This window comes from Megachile rotundata, chromosome 8, assembly GCF_050947335.1.
Source record: "Megachile rotundata isolate GNS110a chromosome 8, iyMegRotu1, whole genome shotgun sequence".
In the NCBI taxonomy this organism is placed as follows: domain Eukaryota; kingdom Metazoa; phylum Arthropoda; class Insecta; order Hymenoptera; family Megachilidae; genus Megachile; species Megachile rotundata.
In genome coordinates, this window is record NC_134990.1 from 5383276 (window position 1) to 5406360 (window position 23085).

At 31.4% G+C, this 23085-nt stretch overlaps 1 protein-coding gene across 4 annotated transcripts in view; it reads left to right on the forward strand.

Annotated features, from left to right (window-relative positions):
* The window catches only part of LOC100876912 (E3 ubiquitin-protein ligase Rnf220), a 341536-nt gene that overhangs the window by 257657 nt on the left and 60794 nt on the right, over nt 1-23085 (forward strand). The window lies entirely within an intron of this gene.

The following is a 23085-nucleotide window of genomic DNA, read 5'->3' on the forward strand; positions in this document are numbered from 1 at the left end:
TAGCGAAGACAGTTGCTCTTTCTTCACATTTTTTTTCAGCAAGAATTAATTACGGATCGTGGTTTACTTTATTAAACAAAAATATTAAACGATAAATAAATAAATTTATTACACGAAAATTATAAATGCGATGCATCTTAAAGTGAAGGTCGTAAATAATAACTAAATGAAGATTACTCATTTGCAAGAAATTTATTTGTTCTTGTTACGTCTATAGAAATAAAATCCATGCAAATTGGTAATGGAAGAAGAATCTTGAAGGTTGCAACAGAAAATAAATCTAAGCGAATAAGTGACAATGTAAATTACCGATAATATTGTAATTATAACAAATTACTGATACATATCTTTCAATCATAAAATGTTAAGCACATAAAAAGTGCCGAAATGTTATTGGAAAAAATCTCATTTGAGAATTGATGCCTCGGAACGAAATACCGATAGTAATAATAAAAACAAATATTTAATAATAACTAATGAAAAAAAGAGATTTGTTACTCCGATAAATTGTCGCGTGTTTGCAATACAGAGTCGTTCGGGAATTTCCACGATAGAAAATATTCTTTAGCCGTTAAACACTGTTTCAACGAGTGTTATTAGCACGTGAAAATCGCAGTGTAGCCAGCGATAAATTGCCGGCCAAATTTTAGCGCCTATAAATTATCTTTCAGCAGGGTGCTTCCATTTTTCGCGGTATTTATTTGCAAGGAAAAAACGATGATCAATTTGGATGCTAACAGTTCTCTCGTCCACTGATCCGGAAAGTGACGATACGAGCTGCCAGACGCGGAAACAGATCGCATCGCGCGGAAAAATTGCTCTTTCTATACCGACGTGCCACCCTCGAATATTATCTTTATTATCTTTCATACGTTTCAATCGCTTTCAATCACCCGATTTTATTAATGAATTACTAACTGGCCGCGAAATTTCGCGAATTTTTCTGCCGATAACAATATTTTAACGCGGTAATCGCGTTGCAGCATGAAAATTGCGTTAGATTCGCACGAAATTTATGAATTGAGGGAAGCTAAAAAGAAGGTAACAGTTGTCACTACTGTTAGTACAACACAAAATTTCGGTGATGTGTAATTTTTTTCAGAATTTTGTTTTTTATGTACTCTTTAATCTATAAATTCAGGCATTTGGGATTTTTAGAACTTCACAATTTACATACAATTGAATTTACAAATTTAAGAGTGCAAAAGTTTTTTAATTTTAAAATTTCTAACATGAGATTTTTAAGTATTCATATTTTGAAATTTTTTAATTTTCTAATTTATGTATTTTCAAGTGTACAAACTTTGGTGGTTAAAAATTTGTCATACTTGCTAATGTATGTAATTTTAAATTTATAAACACTGTTTCTTTTACAAGAAATATTAAAACTATACATATGTAAGATATGTTAAGCTTTAAATCCATATATTGCAGTCATAAAGACAAAAACAAGTAAAAATTTAATTACAAGATCATACAAATCATAAAATTCTATTTTATTTTCCAATATCAAAGAAAGATAGCTCCATTATTTCTTCTTAATGTAGTACCCAATGAAATCATAGCATATTTATTATCATCTTTATAATTTTAAAAAATATGCATCTGAATATTTTATACTTACGCCTAATTTTGGCCAAAAACCGTTCAATTTATATTCATAAATTCCCGTGCAAATTTGTCCAAATAGAAGAAAGTGTTGACGCATAAATCGATACTAATTTCATCGACTGCAAATACGCAAAAATTTGTCAGTATCCGAATATATTTACTATCACTTTAATTCGCCATAACTTTTTCTAAACAAAGCTTAGTCGGCGCACCGTTTGATCAAACATGGCGCGCAACAATGGAAGCGCGTTTCACGATAGAGTGGCGATTCTGTAAGAGGAGTATTCCGTAAAAAACTTGAGCAGGGACAGTGGAATTTGTCTCGTGCCAGACAAATTGGCGTGCACCGGGCGAATTATTAATTATCCTCTACTCCTTTTTTGTCTCCTCGCTGTTCTCGTCGAGAGATCGTTGAGTTTCTCGTTCGTTGACAAGCCACGACGACGAGTCCTGTCGATTTATTTATTAGCAGCTCATCCCAAGCATACCGATCCTCAGCTGCGAATTCCATCCTCGACAACTTCTCTACTCGCATTCAACCTCCACCTTACTTTATTACTAAATTGCCGTATTACTTTCTTCCACCTTTTTATTTATCTGATTTTTAAAATTGCGTCAACTTCTGAAGGGATATTAGCGACCATGTTACATTGTTGGTGTATTTTACTGCACGACGGTAATCGAGTCAAGGTTCACAAAATAAACGCAGTGATTTTTTGTAAGAATTTCAAATTTTTGTATGAACTTTTTTCGAGAATTTCACATAACCGCACCTCATACAATCGTAAGATCTCGACAAGTGAGGCGTAAAAGAAATTGACAATAACGTAAAGCAGGGGTCGGCAACCTGCAGCCCTTTGCAACTTTTTGTGCGGCCCGCCAAAGCACCAATATAATTTTAGGAAAAATCAAGAAACTTAGAATGTGAGCGCGCCGAACTGTGGCCGGTGACAAAAATACGCGCTAACAGAAGCATATTGGGAAACCTATTTTACTGCGCAAGTTTAGTCCCCACTCCCCAGCGAATACGACGGTCCGCTTAACAAGTGTAGCATTCTTTCATTTCGCCAGTTTGCTACTGTATGTTCATATATGCATTTTGCACATAAACACGTTCATATTGACAACCGTATGACGTTTCACTACAATAGGTAATGAGAAATACATGTTATTTTTAATTTATTTATACTCGTATATGATATAAAAATACTATTTAAGTTACATTTGAATGTGCGGCCCACATAAAAAATTTTATTTTGAAAATAGCCCGCCATCCGAAAAAGGTTGCCGACCCCTGACGTAAAGTATTCGGTTGGCACAGTGTGGAAAGAAATAGGCTTCTGTTACAAGCATAAAGAAGTATAATATATATTGAAACATTAGATTATAATGAAATACATATTAAGAGAAAACTGACGAAATATAATTAATCGAAAGACACACGTAATCTTCCTACGCACAACGCGCGACGCAAGCGATATGAGCGATACACAATGGCGGGCCCTATAACTAGCGTCATGCTCTCGTACGAATTATCTCATTTATATATTTTATTAAAAATAAAAAATTATGATGCTCACACTTAAGGATTAGTTTGAAGTTCTTTGTTGAATGCGAAGGTGATTGCTATTTCAAAGTCTATAAAATGTTTTATGCGGGAGTTTATATTGGAACATTTTTAGTGAAAGTAAGTTAACTCCTTAAACAACAATTTTCTGTACAGTTGCGTCACTCATAACTAGCTAATTATAATATTTCTACAACGTGAAGACTACTGATTAAAGTTAAAATGTTAGATACGTTACACATTCAGTGATTCTTGATTGCGCAGATCACAATCAAAATTGAACCAAAAGTTCAATTGCAGTGAAAATACGAATCTAGTTTATCACATTCGAACTGTAGTGTGCGTCACGAGTGTGACACATTATTGTAGAACAAGAGGTTGAAGAAATATTTTTACGTAATTTATCTTTGAATATGTTCGTTCTTGAATATTTCAAGACTTACGTTATATTTATTTTCTCCGCAATTATTTATTTGTGGAAATACGTACTGAACATGGAACACGGATGTACATAATATGGAACATGTTCCGTATTCGCAACATCCATATTCTGGACATGCGTTCGTGCTAACACTACTATCGCTATGTGTTCTAAGAGTTTAAAAATACAATATTGCTGAGAAACTAATATGGTACGATCTCTAATTACTGAAACATTTTTTCGCATTTTACTCGAAACGACGCCACGCTGTCAACGAATCGACAATCGACTGACTCGGTTTCCAACGCAATGTTCCTCGCGCTACCACGATCGACTGTGAAGTCGCCGCTATATTGTCAAAAAGTATCCAAACAATAGATTACACACTGCACACTTTTCAGTATTATGTACTATATTTTTGCTATCATAAACACATTATATTATTGTATTACAGTATGTTACATAGTATTATATAAATATTGTTGTACCATATACAACAGATGAAAATTGAATCAGATTTTGCTTGTGTTCCAAATTCGTTATCTCACAGAACATCGCTTAATAAGAGCTTAGACAGAATGAACGAAAGAAAGAAAAATTGTAATAGAGATGGTAATGGAAAATAAAGTTTCGAAAGGTAAACTCATAGACTCTGAAACGATGCATCAAGAGTCATCAGATGCTAATGTTGCTGCTAGTGATGATGACGCAGAATACTTATCCTACGATGATGATTATAAAAATGACACTAATGGTGGAAAATGAGTTTAATGTATTCAATGCTTTTGTTGAGATCATAAAGAATACAACGCACCAGGTGCGTTATTAATATTACTTCGTATTATTTCATATTCGTATCAACCTCTAGAAACATTTTATGTAAAAAAGTATTAAGGTAGAATGTTTAAAAGACCAACACATACGTATGCACTGTAAAATAGTTAATAACTATTAACTAATATCTTATCTAAGTAATATCTATTAAATAACTACCTCTTAATATTTTTAAATCAATTTTTATTATTATGAATATACATATTATACGTACAGCATTTATATAGACAGATATTAAACTGATCAAAATCTTGGCCTTTGATGGTATCATTAAAAATTTGACTATTTAAATGTTTATAATAAAACGAAAGTACATACATAGTTCTTAAAGTTTATTTAATTTTCATTAAAATTTTATGATGGTATTTTAATTAAATTCAACTAGAAATTTTCAATATATATTTATCCAGATTCTTTAAAATTTTTATCAGAAATCATAATTTATATGCCATGTGACTCTTTAAATACGTGTGAAATGACACGTGTGTTTATAAACGATTGAAACAATGACAAAGTTTGCAGGGGAAGAATTTCTATTAAACCAGAAGTGATGCGTGTGAAAAATTTAATATCGTTGAAGTATCACGATCTGTCATAAGCGGTTATAGATGAATTCGTCCCTGATAACGAATAGGGATACAGGAAATCAAGGTGAACGCGTGGACGGCCTTCGTAATTGTCAGATATGAAAACGTTTACCGACAGGATTTTACACGTAGCTTGATTGACGATATCTCTTAATATGACTTTCAATTTAACTAATTGCGTATAATTGGACAAATTTAATTGAGTGAAAGAATATGTTAAACGCTTAAAATTTTATAACTACCACATTTTTAAACATCTACCAACTTATCAAATTTGAAAATTTTGTACAATGTCCACAGATTCAATTTCACAATTTGCAAATGTATACATTTTTTTTGTTTTGAAATTTTAATATTTGTACCTCCCCAAATTTTTAAAACTAGAAATTCATAAAGCATTCTTTTTAATTTTCAAACGTAAAAATACTCAAATTACCACCCCTGAATTTTCAAATTTTTAAATCTTTAAATTTCAAAATTTCCCACTTCCGGAATTTTCAGTCAGAAGTTTCGAAATTGTATGAAGCTCCGAATTCGAGTTTTGAGTATTGAAAAATTTGGTTGGAACCCATCCGTAATACTATGTTATACAATGAGATATTCCTATCGCATACAAGTGCGTAAACTAGCTAACGGAGTGAAGGAAAAGCAGTAACGGAAGCAATGCTCGCGATGGAGGACACGCATAGGGATGAAAAGGGGTTACGACAAACCACAACAGCAACCACGCAATTTGGAGCGTTCGGTTGGTGGCGCGGGTCGCATTATTTCATGATTGTCGCCAGTCTGCCGGTGGAGTGAGAAGAATGTGTTAATTTTATGGCGATATGTCAATGTGCACTTGCATAATCACAATCTTCCCCCTAAATATCATTTTCTCTTTCGTTCTTTTCTTCTTCACTGGGTCTCTATTTCCAATTTCTGTGTATCAAACTTTTCATATGATTATTTTCCTTTTTAAACTTATCAGCATATGCGCACTTAATACAAAATTATAAATATAGTAAACAAATAAATGGATAATTATTAAAACATAAATTAATGTACACACTGCTGTTTTATCTTGAAAAAAGTCTAAATAGATTTCAATAAATTTTGCAACTTGAAATAAGAAACTTCTGAAACGGTCATTTGACCAGTTTAGTAGTTTCACAGTTTATTTATTTATTTCCAATTCAATTACAATTAATTATATTTATAATAAATATTATGTACTACTTTTTAGTCGATGTTGTATATTACTTTATTAAATATTTATTAATTTTTAAAGTAACATTTTCATTTATAAAATAGTATAATTAAAAAATCTAATATTTTCATAAATGTATTAAGGCGAAGTGGGATAAGTGCGACTGCTTTTTGTAAAGTTGGTATTTAAACGTAAGTATTTTTAGTCTATGTAAATACTTAACCTTGTCGATATCGAACGCTTTGCACAATTACTACTATTTAATTAATATGAACTAGGACCTTAATTTTCCTTGTACATTTTGATTTTGATAGGAAATTGTTTAAAATGTCAACTACTCTGCACTTTCCCCGAAAATGGGGTAAAAGCATAACTTGAAGTTAAATACTTTGAAACTATTTCAGGTGCAATGGGGCAAGAGCAGAATTATTAACAAATCTGTTATAAAATTCTTTTTACTGCATTACGCAAGTACTCTATACTGCAAACAAGTACTCTCAGCTGAAATATAAAAGGGGATATAGTGAAACAAAACGAGGAAACAAACATACTAAATGGAGAAATTTTGCTCATATTGTAATAAAAATAGCTTGTATACGCACTTGCCCCATTTACGAACTCATCCCACTTTACCTTATGTCTAATATTTTTAAAAGTAATAGATGTGATTGTACTGATAAGTAATATCGAAGAAAAAATATTGCACTAATATTTCTGACACGCTTCAAGTAACTTTTTCCAGATATTGCATAAATTACGTAGTAAAAGTATGATTTAATAGTTCGAAATCGTAGTAATTTATACATTGTTGAAAACGTGTAGGCAGTACGTTTCCTAGGAATGGTATATTACCTTCACTTTATGCTTTGTATATCACATATACCCGCATGTGAAAAGTATGATATAATAGTTCGAAATTATCGTAATTTATACATTGCCGGAAACCTAGCGGCACTGCATATATCATCTAGATTCCAGATTCTAAATAATGCACTATACATTGCCTCTACTTTATGCTTTCCACATAACATGTACACAGTGTACAGAAAATAATGTATCTCATTTCATTACATTTGAACTCAGAATCGAAACAGTTATTTTGTTATTAACAAATTCTGTATGAACTTAAAATTTATTTTGAGAAAATAATTGTTTCTAAGGAATATTTATAAAGAGAAATGTAATCGTTGGGAATTTATCTTAAAAGTTCTGAACAAGTATTTTAGGATGTGTGAAATGGAAGTTCTATGAGAATAAACTATTTTGACAATTTTAAGAATTGAACAATTGTTTAAGAATGTTTTATCAGATAAATAAAATTAGTAAACTATTATTTCTTCTGACACATTAATTATTATTATATTTTATAAACTTCCATGCACATTAACAGATTTACTGCTACACTGAAATAATTGAAAATTGTATTATGTAGTATTTTCATTTTTAAAAATTCTTACCATATATTTTCACAATTTTAGGAAAGTAAACAATTTTTTATAATACAAAATAATTAGATCTATAAATAATCTAAAATAACCTAAGATCTAAAATTAGATCTGTATACAAATTTAAGTGTCATCCATACATAGGTGACATGGCAGTTAGTATTAAAATTTGTATTTCTAATAACTTCTCTTCATTTACACTCGTCATGACTTCATAGCGTTTAAATTGATAAATAAATAATAAATTAAATTTAATAACGTTTGTTTCTTTTTTAAAAAAACCTTTACAATCCGTGTTTATATGTTACTCATTAAAAGTATCCATAACTCTTTCAATTTTTTATTTCCACACACGTCTTAAACATCTCGTGCGACTAAAAAAAGAAACTACATATGAGTTAAAAATGACACGAAATCGTCTGAGGGTTAATTGAAAACAGATCCAAACCCATCGACTCTCCCCTGAGCAGAAGATTAAATATTTCCATCAGCGGTGTTTTCTTATTTTTGTTACATTCTGCGGTCCGAGGATTATGAAAGGAAACGAAATATTCTCGTTGACGATCGTTGAGCGACGATTGCTTAAAAGCAGCAGATCCTCGCGAAGAATCAAGGAGCGCTTACTCCTCTCAACATTGTAACGCGAACGAGCGTTTTTAATAAGCGACAATTAGCGAAAGAGGGTGGGGAAGAAAGGGCGTCGTCGAAGAAGGCGATGAAGGCAAAAGCCATTCGCTTTCTTCGTTCATCCTACAGAATTTTACGTCGCTGAGCCTCGAGGTAGTCGATGACGGGCCAGGTACAGTCACTAGCAAATCTGCATGCCATAGCCAAAGATAACAAGATAGCAGCAAATAATAAAAATAACAAGTTACTTTGACAAAGAAACTACTTTTAAAAAGAAACAGAATAATACAATTTAAATGGACATGTAAAATGAAACGGGATGGGGATTTGACATGCTATAAGTGAAAAAATTACCACCACTAGTGGAAGATAGGCCAAGAGACGCCAAGAAATGTAATGTGATCTAGGTATATCTGTGGATATATCTACACATATCAATGCAAATATAAAACCTTTTTATTTTTGACATTTCTGCTACGAATTTTCTACCAATAAATTTTTGACATTTTTCTGATGAAAATGATATTAAGCACAATATAATTTCGACTATATGTACTGGTTTAAATAATGATAAGTTTGAAACGCGAAGGAGGCGAGTGAAAAAAAAACACTTCAATTGTGACAGTCCATAAATATCAAACCTGTTGTATTGTTTACAATGCTAATGCGTTGCTAGCTTTTTTATTTTTCGTCCTTCTTTTATGCAACTTTTCCCAACATATTTGTGACATTTTCCTGGTTAAAATGGCATCAAACACAACGTAATTCGATGTATATTTACGTATAATAACTTATGGAAATAAAATCCTCGAAGTCATAAAGTCATAGATACGATTTCGACTGTCAGACGTACCGAAGGAAAACGAAAATACCCGATGTGTCATTAGTCGTCCGTTTACCGCGTACTTAGTACATTAAAGCCTCAATATAAATTAAACGCTTGAAATTATAAATAAATGTGTTTCGAATTACGTCGTGTTTGATCTCATTTTAATCAGGAAAATGTCACAAATATGTTGATAAAAGTTTCCAGAACAAAAATACAGAAATAAAAATGTTTTATTCTAGCATTAAGATTAGGATGGTCTCACCGATATGTTATTGTGTCTTTGCATTCCATCGCTCGCTATCCTTTTTTACATTCGGCAAATTTCGGTCAGTGTAGGAACTACACAATGTAAGCGAAAATTTAGACTTGAAAGATTCACTTATGATAAGACTATACTGTATTCCAAAAAGCGAATGTACACAGTGTGCAAGTATGGCGTTTAGTAAACAATACACCTGTACATTCATCTGTAATTTATTTGTAACTTATTTCTAAGAAATACTTAATTGTCTATTTGTAATTTGTAATAAATATGTGCAAATATTTTATCCCTGCTCTATAACATAATCACCGGTAATTTATTTATAATTAATATTTTATCATTTCCCTGCAATATATTCGCCTGTATTTTCTTGTAATAAATAAGTTTGTCATCGCTTTATAAATTATTTGTAAGAATTATTTCCGTAATACATATTAAATTGATGTAAATACTTTGAAAGCCAATATTAATAATATGCAGAAAATTGACAACAAATATATTTCTAATTATTAGAAGTTGACATAAGATTAAATTTGCTTGATTTAAATTTCCCGCTAGTCTATACAACCAATTGAAAGAAACAGGCTTTGCCGAACATCAAAAGTGCTCGAAGTGTCGTCTCTTACTCTTTGTCCCAATACTATGAACCTGTAAAAATGGCGGACCTCAGATTTCTTATTTTTAATTTTATCTAAATGTTAAGACGAAGAATGATTGTACAAACTGGTTTACATATTATTCATTATTTAGTTATTTTTATAGTTTAGTTTCAATTTACATAAAAGTGGTTAATAAACGCCCGTAAATTAAATCTAGGCCTAGGATAAAATGGCTACTTAGATAGAAGAGGTCTTACACTGGGAGATTGATTTTTAAGAATTTTTGAATCTCTGAAAATTTGGGTTAAGGATTATAGGGCTAAGAATTTGAGGTCATAGGAATTTGGCAACTGTGAAATTTAGAGATGTGTAGATGTGGAAGCCTAGAAATTTTTGAGATATGGGTATTTGTGCATCTAGGGATATGGATATATCAATATTTCGGGACGACAAAAATTGGAGATACCGAGATTTGGAAAGACTAAAATTTCAGGGATTCGGTAAAAATAAAAATTCATGGATTTAGGGATATGAAAACTTAGGAATCTTGGGACACAATTTGGAAAAATTGTTTAAATTAATAATTTGAAGTGTAGAAATGGGCAATTTGAAAATATGTATGTGCATGGATTTAGAAAGTTGGAAATTTAGAAATTTAGGAAACTTCGCATATCTTGAATTTGGAAATTAAGGGATTTGAAAATTTTTAAATTCAAAAATTTGTGAATTTTAAAATTTGGAAATCCGTAAATTAAAAATTTGAAAAATTGAAAACTTAAAAACTAGAAAATTTGAAAATTTAAAAGTTGGAGAACTTCAGAATTTAAAACTTGAAGACTTGAAACTTTTAGAATTTGAAAATTTAAAAATTTTAAATTTGCAGACCTGAAATTAAAAAACTTGAACATTTAAAAATGGTAAAACTCGAAAACAACTCGAAAAGATCGAAAATTAAAAAATTCCAAAAATTAGCCATTTACAAATTTATAAATTAAAAATTTGTCAAATGTATGTACATATATCTCCTTATCCAAAGGAAGTCTACGTTGCACCCGAGTGTACACGTTTCCAGGGATCGCTTGATCCTTGTCTGCTTAGACTGGCTCGTAAACCTCGTGAAATATTGCATTTGACGGCGACGAGCTGCCTGCGATTCTTAACCTTACTACCTTAAATCGTAATCCGTGAGAAGGTGATTAGGCGTTCACGGGGAACCTTTGAATTCTGTAGCCCGATCATTAAAGATCTCGTTAATGGTATTACTTTTTGCGTTCGATACAAAGTATACCGACAGTTACAGTTTCCGTCGAACACGGCCGCCATCTTTCCATTAAAAATTTGCGATTATTTTCTCCATGTACAAATCATTTTGCCATTAAAATTAAATGTCCCAAACCGACCAAATAACTGGCTCACACATTTTTTCTTTGAATTACAAAATTTGTTGAGATTCTTTTCCCGAAATCTATATTTCGATGAAAGACATTCTCGAAATCAATAAAGAATCAATGTCTATGTGTAGTGACACAGGAATTTTTTTTTCAAGCTCAAAATACTGTTAAACTTTGAGCAGACAAATTTTTATACAAGAGGCGGGTTAAAGCAATTTTCTATAAGTATATTCATTTTTTCAAAAATTTATATGCATTTGCCTAAAAAAATCACGACTTTGAGGAACATGACATTGAAATCATTTGAATTTCTTAAAATTCTGTTTTTCCGTTGATTTTTCTTCTTTACGAATTTTGCTATTTTTTATCATTGTAAACTTGTAGTAACAATAACCTTTTTAACAATGAAGGGTTAATTTTGCATTGAGTAAAAATGTAATCCTTTCTCGTTTTGTTTTACTTTTTTTGGTGTTCGATGTTTATACTCATCATGTTTGATTTTATAGTGGTTGATCAAATTGTTGCATTCAAACAAAAAGTTCTACATTTTATAATTTTAACCGATAAAATAGAATAGATACTTTTATTGTACAGTATATCATTTTTACAATATATATTGTATATTTTATTATAATACACTATTTTTTAACGATAATACATGTAATCAAAACTAAAAATCGCACACTTAAACAAAGTGATATTATATTATATTAGAAAATATTATTACTTGATATTTCATCGTTCCGCCATTTTGTTTTCGACCAATCACTGACAGGTGCCCGAAACATAGAATACTTAACATAACCTTAAATCCACACTCGCCTTTAATTCTAGAAATGAGATTTATATATCAACATACATGTATAACTCACAGGTTTGTCACACATTGTAGTTTATTAATATATCAAACGTCAATAACGTTTTAAACTAATTAATTAATTAATTTAATTTCTTAATTAAAGCTATGTTCGTGGCATTTTAGAAAAGAAATCTTTCGGGTATAAATTTGGCCATCCACTGCATTAAAAAATAATAAATATAATGTAGTTGTAATACATTCATGTGTCAATATATTATATACTGCGTTAAATATACCAACCCCCCATATTTTCAATAATTTGAGTTTCCAATAGAAAGCTGTGGTCACTATTCCTTAAATGCTAATTTATTGTACGTAAAATATACATTGTGCACAGTTGACATATTAACGTAAATATTAAGCTTACATAAAATCTGATTTTCATAAATACACCATAATGTTTCATAAATGTACCAACCTTGTATATTTTCTTTATGCAGACGTCAATCGAGCTTCCTACAAACAAATTCCTTGTGTTACCTTCATTTGTTTCATTTTACATTCGTAACATTCGCTTATAAATGTTAGAAAGTGAAATACTTCGTGGAAAAGAATTTTTGAAGAGGGAAAACGTCATGATCTGTTTTCCGCATAAAAGGCAAAAGCTGCTGTCAGTAAAAGGCGTGATCATGGTAAGAATAAAATAATTTTTAGAAAAAAAATACGCCGACTTCGAAATGCACTAAAAAGTATAAAATAATTTCTATTTCCTAATGAAGTAATTTCTATTTCATTCAATCATACAATTACGTAACAGATATGAATGAAACCTATTTACTCGTTAGGTATTATATTAAATACATTTCAACCTTTTCGGAGGCGGCGCAAAATTAAATAGCATATTCAAAATAATCTTTTAATTTTGCGCCGCCTCCGAAAAGGTTGAAATGTATTTAATATAATACCTAACGAGTAAATAGGTTTAATTCATATCTGTTACGTAATTGTATGATTGAATGAAATAGAAATTACTTCATTAGGAAATAGAAATTATTTTATACTTTTTAGTGCATTTCGAAGTCGACGTATTTTTTTTCTAAAAATTATTTTATTTCACACCTTTTATCGGCCGCAAAGACGTGTTTGTAGAAACAGTAGAAAATCAGCGACTGCATGTTGACTCATACACCACCAGAGACACGGAGGCATACGTAGAATTCAATATACAGTATTCACTCCGTAAATGTTAAAAAGATCTCTACCGTAAATGTTAAAATTCTATCCCCATTACTGGGGGGATCCCCCTCGAAATCAGTCAAGAATGAAACACAATCAATCGCCGAAACAACGAGAATCGAATATCAGTGAGACACATACTAATGCAAGTAAAGGAAAAGATTGTAACTTTCTTATTTCTTACTATTTTTTCATGAAACTTTTACTGTTCTTTTTGTCTAGATTTCCTGATTAAAATGACACCAAACATGATATAATTACGTTAACAATTGCGTGTGTAACGAGTGATCAAAGTTTTTAACATAAAAGAGGACGGCGAATGGAAAAGAAAGAGAGGCAGAAGGTTGAAGCGTTCGGCAAACATGAAAGACTCGTGCGTGTTCTGTCTTTTAAATTCAAAAATCAAAATTCTTTATTTTTGGTTTTTCGCGAATGAAACTTTGATTATCGTATTCGTCTCGTTTTTCTGATTAAAATGGTACCAAACACGGTATAATTAAAATCATAACTACTTGTATAGCAAGCCTTTAGGAGGAATTCGCACCACTACCGTAAATGTTACATCCCAAACTTTTATGGCTTGTTACATAAGTAATTACGATCGTAATCATATCGTGTTTGGTGTCATTTTAATCAGAAAAACGAGACAAATACGGTGGTAAAAGTTCCATTGACGAAAAACCAAAAATAAAGAATTTTAATTTTTAAATTTAAAAGACAGAACACGCACGTGTCTTTCATGTTTGCCGAACGCTCAAAATTCTATCCCTCCTTGTCTTTTGTATCGCTGTCTCTTTCTACGTTCGGCACACTACAAAAAATGTAGGACCTCTACCGTAAATGTTACAATCAAGACCGGCAAAAGTAACATTTACGGAGTGAATACTGTATTAGTAACAATAGTTTTTCGCTAATAACTCGAAAACTAAAGCTTCCCCTTAATTGTGGATAAGGAAAAAGTTGTTCAGAATCGTGTCCCTGATAACATATTAAAAGGACATGAAAATCGTCCAAAGTTGATTTCAAAACTTTTCAACAATTTTTCGCTAATATCTTGAAAACTAAACCTTTCCGCGAAATTTGTATATGAACAAAATTGTTCAGAATCATGTCCGTGATAAGATATTAAAAGCGCACTAAAATCGAGAAAACTTTATTTCAAAAGTTGCCGGTTTTTTTACAATAACAATACTTTGCAATTAAAAAATGAAAAATTTTTTGATAATGGTACCAATGGGGAGTCAGAACCTACCAGATGCAAAAGGTTTCGGTCCGATTGGTCTATCCAGCTAGGCGTAATCGGCGGGCACACATAGAAAAAAAAAAAAAAAAAAAAAAAATATATATATATATATATATATACTGATCGAATTGAGTAACCTCCTCCTTTTTCGAAGTCGGTTAAAGTTAAAAAGCGTTTAGATCGCACTCAGCATCTCGACGAAAAAAACATAAAATTCTACGATTAGCTTTTCAACAGTGACATTGACTGCAAATTAAATGTTGCAAAACCATCCACAGAATTATTATTGCGATTTGGAAATTAACTCTATGACACTCTTCTTCAATTTAACAATTTATTAGCTATTTACACTACATGTTTTCACTGTTCACTTTCCAAATCTATCCTATTCCCACGTGTCAACTATCGCGAACCGGCAACCCGCTCGCGGGCCGTAAATTATCGAAGATTACCGAATCGTTCCGATTGGCTTAGCGACGTCCTAACGAAGATACGTACTTGTTCTTTTTTAACGTTTCTTTTTAACAATTATCATAACATTTTCGCACATTGTTAAGACGAAAATGATATTAACACGTATGAAAATCGAAAATCGAGATATCCATTCACTGAAGAAAACAAAAGTACAGATAGAGAAAATGTTGATAAAAATATTATTCTTATAAAAGACGTATGTTCTGTAGTTACAATTTGTTTTTGTAGGTTATGTTTAGTGACGAGAACAAATTCAATCTAGATGAGCTAAATGGTTTTAATTCGTATTATTACAATACACGAAAATATGTGAAATATTTCTCGAAATGCAACTTCGATTCATGGAAGAAGCTCCACAAAACGAACAGTAATAAAACCGATTAGAAGATTATTTAAAGCTCTATTTTGTTATTTACACACTACAAATTAGTATTTAAAAAATGTTGGCCATAATTTTCAGCTGGAAATTCGTATCAATAAAAATAAAGGAGGTAGTATATTTATGCAACGCACAACACTCTGTAATTACGCATCACGTGGAAGATTTTTAAAACTAAATCCCACAGTTAACTAGTTATTCGATGACGTTTAGCACACCCAGTATAGTGGATTGGGGTGCGCCAGCTTGATACTTTCTTGTAAATTGTATTAAAACGCCCGTCTTTTACGAGCGTGTAAAACTACCTACACGAGCATTCTCGAGCGTCGTGGATCTCGAAGAGGGTCGAAAGGAGAGGTGCAGCAACGTGCATAGAGACGAACACGTAACCACGGGTCTTACTCTTTCCGTCTCATTTTTATTACTTTAGTTTTATGCTTGTAAGTGCATAGACATGCGTTTCACGCCTCAATTGTTTGACAAACAGTCCGTTGTAAATACAGCGACAAGAACTACCTTTGTAACGTAACATGCAAATACTGCGCAACAAGATTTTGATATATTGACGACCGAAAACGTAACCAGCTGCGAACAGGAATCAAAGTGGAAATTTCTTCTTAATGACAACTTATTTCTCGATGTAATCCGACAGTTCACTTTCGAAAAGAAAATCCTTTCGCGCTACCTTTCACATTTGACAACTGAAGTTCTGCGACTGTGGTTGAAGTATGCGTCTCAGTTGAGTAATACCGCGAAGTTCGATCGTGACTGTTTTATCTGGTGAAAGTGATATCGCGTGTTTGGAACATAGAGGTACAATATAAATAGAGTGTGAGCGGTTCGAAAGTTTGGAATTTGGAAATTAGAAAATTTTTAGGTGTAGGAAGTTAATGATGTGGAAATTTGGAGATTTGGAGAAGTAGAAGTTTGGTAGTTGATTTTAGGCATTTGGGAGTTTGGAAAATTTGAAATTTTTGAAGTATTTGGAAATTTGGAAAATTTGGGAATTTGGAAATTTTTGAATTTAGAAGTTAAAAATTTGGAAATTTGGGATATTTGTAATATAGAAGTTGAAAATATGAAAATTTGGAATTTAAGAGTTGAAAATTGAAAATTTGGAAATTTGGAAATTTGAAAAACTTGTAATTTAGAAGTTGAAAATGTGGAAATTTGAAAAATTTGGGAATTTGGAATTTAAAAGTTCAAAATTGAAGGTTTGGAAGTTAGAAAAATTTGTAATTTAGAAGTAGAAAGTTTGGAAGTTTGGAAATTTGAAAAATTTGAGAATTCAGAAATTGAAAATTTTGGAATTCAGGAATTGAAAATTTAGACATTTCGTGCTACGGAATTACCACAATTTGAAAATTTAAGAATTTAAAATTTCAAAAATTTGATCATGGAAAAAATTTTATAAAAATTTTGAAAAAATTTATGAAATGTAAACCCTTACATATATTGCGATAAAAACAAGTGGACTTGCCCTGCTTTCAATATAAATGGCTCATTTGTTACATAAAGTTGGTTGTTCGTTTAAAAGCGATCGAATAGGGTAGATGTGTCGATTCCAGAGCCTGTTCCAATTACGGAGCCTTTATATTAAAATTATCGATAAAAACGAATACATATATAAATAAGAATACTGTTTCAATTAAACATATTTATTATCGAGTAAAAATAAAAATAAAAAACTATAATTTTAATATGTTTGTTGTAAATTAAAGCATACGAATTTCTTAAAGTATATAAATTTGTCGATGATTTTGATAAAAATTCACATTTAAAACTGAGAAATGTTTGTTGAATTATTTAATCAATTCAACTGAAATTATTTGAATTATTAAATTAATTAAAAACAGTATTTTCTCCGCATAAAATACATAAAATATTATTATTATATAATATAACTGTACATGAAATATGTAAAACGATCCGATGGGAGAAAAGAATAAATTCGATACCAACAAACGTTTTTGTTTTCATTTTTAAGTAAATTCCGTAATACCGCGAGATTTTCGAGCTTGTTCATAATACAAAGCCTCGAAACGTGAATATTCGTCATAACGTCATATTCATTCCAAGCTCTAAAAATAAAACTAATTATATATTTTATTTTTATTAAATTATTTACTGCAAAATGACAGTATTTACAACAAATTATCATATTTCAAAAGTTAAACTGCGACAATCACACTGTAATTATAATTAAAAAATTATGATTATCAGTAAAAACTGAAAGAACTCTGTCACATAAAAACATCAATTTTTATTTCATTAAATATGTCAGAAAGATTTAATTTTATTATCTAAAGGGATTTCTTTACAAAAAAATATGGTTTAATAACAAACATTGATTTGAATAGTATAACATGTATGTAGTGCTGTTTAATTAATACATGACAGAAATTGTAATTAATATCTGCAATAACTAAAGGGAGACATAACACAAACAAAAACATCTGTTTTATTTCATTAAATACATGGAAATTTAATTTCGTTATTTAAAAAGATTTGTTTACAAAAAGCGTTTAATAACAGATAATGATTTTAAGAGTATGGCATGAATGTAGTAGTAAATTTTAATTAATGATTGTTCAAACTGCCACAAAGCTTCCATAATTGGGACACATGTCCTAATTATTTGTTGTAAAGATATCAATAATTAATAATGTAATAATATTAATCTGCAAGGATAGACTTCAAACATACTATAATCGATTCAATCTATTTACCCCAATTTTGCTACCATCAACATTTTATATCAAATATGACCAAATAGTTTCAGAAAATTTGATAATTTTGAAATCTGAAAACTTGGTAATTGGAAAATTTTGATATATTGTAAACTTGAATATATTAGAAAGATATATTAGAATATATATTAGAAAGGTGTATTAGAAACTTGGAAATTCAGAAATTTGAATGTACAGAAATCTTTGTGATTTTCCGAATTTAGAAATAAACATACAGAAATCTTTGCTACTTGAGAATTTAGAAATAAACATATATGTAGAAATCCTTGCTACTAGAAAATTTAGGAATTTAAACATAGAAATTTTAGTGAATATGAGAATTTAGAAATTTGAAGATATCCAGTCAGATAAACGGTAAAAGTTTAAAGAAGAAACAATTTCCAGCGAAAAGAACAAAATTTTGTCGAGGATATTTTGAAGTACCCTGTAGACTTTAACATCAGTATGCATTTGTACTAACCGACACTCAATCCGTGCTTTTATCTGCGCATAAGTTGCCACGCTCTGTCGCCCTTCGTCCTTCTTTCACAGGGGTCTGTCTCGGCCACGCCATTCCCCTCGATTTGATTTCTTCCAAATTCGCGAATAAAAGTTTACACCGCGAGCGTTCTTTCGCGAGGGCATCATAAAATCGGGATTCAATATCGTAAGGATACGGGAAAGGAGGAGTAGGTTCAGCGAACACCAGAAAAGGGTGGCTCTCTTTTATGTATGGATGTATACTCGATTTTGAAGCGAGGGTACATCTACTTTATCCTTTTTCGTCGCGATGTAGACAGTCGTTACATTTAATCTTTTCGATAAGTGAAATTAATGTCCATAAACGAATTATAGTTTATTTTGATAACTTTATCTTAAAAATATAATAGAAACGATTATTTTCCTGTACGAACGTGTTCATTGCGTCGATCGTGTCATGACACGTGCGAGATCAGTTCTTGTTTACTTTGTTTTCTCTCGAACACGAGATCTTTTTTGTAGAGTATAAAAAGTGACTTAAGAGAGTGCGGACGTTTGATAGCCAATGTGTTGGTAAATGTTCCATAACAGAAAATCAAAAATAAAAACGTTTCATCCTTACATTCAGATTGTCCCATCGATATGTTATTGTTTGTTCACGTTCGGTCGTTCGGACGTTTCCGTCGCTCACTGTCCTTTTCTACGTTCGTCGAATTTCGGTCAATGTCGGAACTACTCGATGTCAGCGACAGTAGTTAGAGTTATACAATAGAAAAGTTTATCATTCCTCTATATTACTGTTTAAATTATTACTGTTCTTTTACTGTTCTATCATAAAATATATCCAACAATATATTCTATTGTTAATTTGTAAAGTATGGAATTACAATATTTCTGCAGTTGGTGTGCCTGTTTATATAAATTTAGTTTATTGAGCGAACTTCGGTGAAACCTCTTCAGCCATAATTTCTTGAAATACTAAGCTACTAAACTCAACACTCGTCAATTTTCTACAGCCCACACCTTCACAGGAAAAAAAGCGTTTCCCCTTTTCGCAGTAGGCTAGTTTTGTTCTGTCTGATTTACGATATTTCAACGGGCACTTCAGACCGAAGTCAGGCCGGAAGATCGGTACGCAAGAAGGTAAGGGCGGTGAAATGATCTCGTTGGTTTAGCTGCGTCGATTAGAGGGCTGTTAGAGGGCTCGTAGGGCGAATTCTGAGTGGCTACAAAGTAGTGAAACGTTGAAAAGGATACTTCTCCTCGCGGGATTTTCTTTTTCTTTTGCTTCTTTGTTACTCACGTGTAATCCTTTTGAACCGTCGCCGCCGCCAGCATTGCCACTACTCGTCTCGAAAGAGACCGGCAATAGGGATACTAAAGCATTAATTAATAGCGACCGCTTGCTCGAAACGGTATTACGATACCAGCAGAGCTATCCTCTCGTTTTATGATTACAGGACGTTTCGAGGTTGTATCCGAACTACCTTCGAGCGGTGTTGTAAAACTTTTCAACCGATGCACGGTTACCTCCCCTCAAGCTTTTGGCACATATTGTATGTCGTTTTAATCGTCCTGACACGCGGGATACAAATATCGCGTTCAATCTTAGCGGAAATGCGTTTTGCACGAATGTAGTTCACGTGCTACGAGCCGACATTTATTGTAGCTTTCCGCGTGACGAAAGCTGTATAACGCTGTACGTTTCTGATAGCGACCATTGCACATTTTTGAACCAAGTACCATTTGTTATGGCAATTTCGTGGTATTTTCCTTTCGTTCTACGATGGGAAGTTCTACATCTATGACTATTTACGTGCAATGTCATTTTTTTATGATGCTTTACGCAATGTTTGGTTTTGAGAAGATTGGGATCTTGAGAATCAGTGGCATCTTCTCCATTTTTTATTTCAGATATTAATCGTCGACAGTTCAATGTGTATAAATTTTTATAAAATTGTACGCACGAATATATTCATAATAAGCAATATGCATATTATGTAGGATGTACTAATACCATGTACATTAATAAAATACTAGACTGATGAAAATGAAATGCGAAAAATACAGGAAAATTTATGTGGAAAATACAAAAAATGCACTGTGATCATAAGAATCACTATTCGTTTCGAATTTCAGTACAAAAATGAATATTTTATCTTTAAGATTGTATCATGCTAGCTGAAACTAGTTACAATTGGTCATACTATTTATTATAAGTTCATTATTTACTTGTTTAGAATTTTTTGTTTACCTAAAATATAAGAAATTCGAAATTGTGAAATATGTATAACAAATTGCTAGTTTAATAATTTGTTGTATTTGAACATTTTTATTATTGAACAATTTTATTATTTACCTGTTTAGAATTTTTTATTTAACTTAAATATAAGAAATTGGAAATTGTGAAATATGTATAACAAATTGCTTATTTAATAACTTGTTGAATTTGAACATTTTTATATTTATTAATATGGTAATTTCAGGAGTTGTATGATTGGAATCTTCAAAATTGTGAAATTTTAAAATTCAAAAATTAAAAATTTGACAATTTGAATTTCTAAATGTGAAAGTGATTTTTTATTTTCAGTGAAATACCTTACATTACTGTCGACATACTTTATTACTTGGTTGCCAAAATATTACTATATTCCATATTATGTGTAGTTACCCTACAAGTAATCGCGAAAGATATCTAGTGGCGCGATTGTTGCGGCTGAACGTTGATGAAATTAAATTTTAACGTGCTCCGTAAAGCAATCGCCAGTTTAAAGGATCAGCCGGTGTTCTCGCGTAAAATTAGTCACTAAAATTAGGGTTAAGATACGCTTTAATATCTATAGGCAGCTGCTTACGGGACGCCTCGTTACCAAGCGTAGTCGCACTTGAGGCGCAGTTAAGGGGAGGATAATAATAAGGACAAGACTACAGGATATTAGTAGCTACAACCAGATTCTACCCGAACCCTGATATCTCATACCCCCTACGGGTTAACTACAGTGGCTGGATTTTAGCTAATTGTTTACTGCCAACACCCTGTCGACGAGTTACGAAAATGCCTTTCATCCTTAATGTTTAGTGTTATACAGGGAGTGAAAGAAAACTTGTAACATAGTAAATAAATATGTAATCTTATTTAGTTAAATAGAGAATACACTGATTATTGCAAGAATATAGAAATGGGATGAATGAGGAATTGATTGAAATAAGGGATTGATAAGTCATAGAATAACAGATAGAGCTGGAGAAATGATATTTATTATTGTTTTTAACATTTTACATAAATTTTCAAATTTATAACTTGTGAATACACTTTTTTAATGATTCAAATAAAAAGAAATTTCCCAAGTTCCAAATTTGCAAATTTTATACTTTCTAAAATTCTAAATTTATTCAGATCTAAATAGCAAATTTTATTTTTCAATTTTCTAAACAATCTAAGTACTGAATTTTCAAATTTTCTACTTCACACTATTCCAAATTCCCTAAATTCCAAACTTGCAAATTTTACTTCTCAAAACTCTAAATTCCCTAAGTTTCAAATTTGCAAATTTTGTACTTTCTAAAATTCTAAATTTATTGAAATCTGAATAGCAAATTTTATTTTTCAATTTTCTAAACAATCTAATTACTAAATTTACAAATTTTCTGCTTCATACTATTCCAAATTCCCTAAATTCCAAACTTGCAAATTTTACTTCCCAAAACTCTAGACTCCCTAAGTTCCAAATTCGCAAATATTTTACTTCGATATTCAAAAATATTCCACAGTATTGTTATTGGGATTTTTAATTATTGTACCTAAGAAACTTTGTTGTCGATTTTCATAATAAACTCTATTCGTAGAAACGCCTTTAATCTACGCCGTCCAAATCTCTATAAACAAACGCAAATCGCGAAAAGCAGTTCGCGCGCCGTAAATTACCGAACATTGCCGAATCGTCCCGACCGACCCGTCCGATGGTAGATATGTAGTGGTTCCTTTAACGTCCCTCTTTAACAATTAAAAATAATTTCTTATGAATAAACCACACATAAGCGAATTCAAGACTTTCATAAAAATGAAAGTAAACTGCATTTTAATTCTACAAGCAAATTTTCACAATCACTCAACAAATTTTATGAATTTATATTAACAATTTTTGTTCGTTAAACTTGACTTCAAGGTTAAGCCTCGAGTACGTTACATGTTATTAGCATTGAAAAAAAAAGATAATGAACACTGATTGACAAAATAAAACATGTAAAAGGAATACCGGGCAAACGAATATGAATGTATTAACAGTGTTTCGTCGGCAATGCAGCTATCTTTATTAGAAATCAGAAGACGGGCTAATTACAAGACTGTTCGAAAACAGCTCACGCACGAAAGCGCCAAATAGT